Source organism: Octopus bimaculoides, chromosome 9 (assembly GCF_001194135.2).
Source record: "Octopus bimaculoides isolate UCB-OBI-ISO-001 chromosome 9, ASM119413v2, whole genome shotgun sequence".
Classification (NCBI taxonomy): Eukaryota; Metazoa; Mollusca; class Cephalopoda; order Octopoda; family Octopodidae; genus Octopus; species Octopus bimaculoides.
Window position 1 is genome coordinate 75,549,261 of NC_068989.1, and position 2,372 is coordinate 75,551,632.

At 39.0% G+C, this 2,372-nt stretch overlaps 1 protein-coding gene across 2 annotated transcripts in view; it reads right to left on the minus strand.

Moving 5' to 3' along the window:
- Positions 1–2,318, minus strand: part of LOC106869763 (uncharacterized) — a 6,257-nt gene extending 3,939 nt beyond the window's left edge. For both annotated transcript variants that reach the window (XM_014915628.2, XM_052970306.1), the window contains exon 1: positions 2,164–2,318. The gene's annotated coding sequence lies outside the window, so the exon portion shown is untranslated. The remainder of the gene's footprint in view (positions 1–2,163) is intronic.
- Positions 2,319–2,372: the final 54 nt, after the last annotated feature.

A 2,372-nucleotide genomic window follows, 5' to 3' on the forward strand; every position in this document is an offset into this window, starting at 1 on the left:
CAGGACTTATTCTTTGTAAGCCTAGCACTTATTCTATCGGTCCCTTTTGCCGAAACGCTAATGTTACGGGGACGTAAACACACCAGCATCGGTTGTCAAGCGATGGTGGGGGACAAACACAGACACACAAACACACACACACATATATATATATATATATATATACATATATACAACGGGCTTCTTTCAGTTTCCGTCTACCATATCCACTCACAAGGCTTTGGTCGGCCCGAGGCTATAGTAGAAGACACTTGCCCAAGGTGCCACGCAGTGGGACTGAACCCATGACCATGTGGTTGGTAAGTAAGCTACTTACCACACAGCCACTCCTGTTAATAAAAAATTAAATAATTAAAGGAAAATTAGAAAAAAATAAAGGAACAATTAAAAAAATTAAATAGTTGGAGCGAGATTAGAAAAAAATAAATAAAGGAACAATTAAAAAAACTAAACAAAGGAATATTTAAAAAGATGAAGGAATACACTACCCAATACCTTCCGCATGAGGTAAGACTTGTCATAATAATAATCCTTTCTACTATAGGCACAAGGCCTGAAATTTGAGGGGAGGGAGTCAGTCGATTAGATCGACTTCAGTACGCAACTGGTACTTAATATATCGATCCCGAAAGGATAAAAGGTAAAGTCGACCTAGTCGAAATTTGAACTCAGAACATAGCGACGGGCGAAATACCGCCAAGTATTTCATCCGGCCTGCTATCGATTCTGCCACCTCACTACATTGTCATAATGATAATTTCTTTTATTAGCCACAGGTGAATGGATGAGGTGGGCCTCACAAAGCAGTCAACGATTTGTGTGAGGATTTACTTAGCAGATGAGGAGAAAGAAATGGAAAAGATAGCGATAAACGATAAAAAAAGTATACATACTTTATAGTATGAAATAACTTGAGTGACGCAGTCATCCATCTTTGCACAAATTCACTGCGAGGTAGCATTTCCATTTCTACTCTCGCTTTCCTTCCCAAGTGGAAGCTAAAAAATGGCGATTGAGCACCTGACCAAAGAAGGAGGTGTCTTTCCGCAATCCTTTCTGCTTCGTTCACCACACAGCCTCTTTCGCCATGGTCATTAGACAAATGAACACCGCTGTTGTTGGCACTCCGTCGCTTACGACGTCGAGGGTTCCAGTGGATCCGATCAACGGAACAGCCTGCTCGTGAAATTAACGTGCAAGTGGCTGAGCACTCCACAGACACGTGTACCCTTAACGTAGTTCTTGGGGATATTCAGCGTGACACAGTGTGTGACAAGGCTGACCCTTTGAATTACAGGCACAACAGAAACAGGAAGTAAGAGTGGGAGAAAGTTGTGGTGAAAGAGTACAGCAGGGTTCGCCACCATCCCCTGCCAGAGCCTCGTGGAACTTTAGGTGTTTTCGCTCAAGAAACACTCACAACGCTCGGTCTGGGAATCGAAACCACGATCCTATGACCGCGAGTTCGCTGCCCTAGCCACTGGGCCATTGCGCCTCCACAAACACTGCTGTAACAACAACAACAATAATAATTATTTCTACTGGAAGCACAAGGGAAGTGATTAAGTCGATTACATCGACCTCAGTTTTCAACTGGTACCTATCTTATTGATCCCTGAAAGGATGAAAAGCAAAGCCGACCTCGGCGGAATTTAACAACAACAACAACAATAATAATAATAATAATAAATAATAATAATAATAATAATAATAATAATAATAATAATAATAATGATAATAATAATAATAATAATAATAATAATAATAATAATGATAATAATGATAATAATAATAACCCTTTCTACTAAAGGCAAAAGGCCTGAAATTTGAGAGGAGTGCACTAGTTGATTATATCGATCCCAGTGTTTCACTGGTACTTAATTTATCGACCCCGAAAGAATGAAAGTTAAAGTCGACCTCGGTGGAATTTAACAACAACAACAACAACAACAACAATAATAATAATAAATACTTCCTACTAAAGGCACAAGGCCTGAAATTTGAGAGAAGTGGACTAGTTGATTACATCGACACCAGTGTTTCACTGGTACTTATCGATCCCGAAAGGATGAAAGGCAGAGTCGACCTCGGCGGAATTTAACAATAATAATGATAATAATGATAATAACAATAATAATAATATTAATAACAATGCTGACTCACCGAATAATTTGATTAGTTATTGTAGCAATACAAAAACAAGAACCAATAGCAAATATATTTTGTGTAAACGGCTTTTTTACCGCTGTGCCTTTTACTACCCAATAATGAAAAGTAGTAATCACTCAGTTACAAAGCAGAAGAAAAGTTTATTTACAATGACACACACACACACACACACACACACACACACACACACACACACACACACA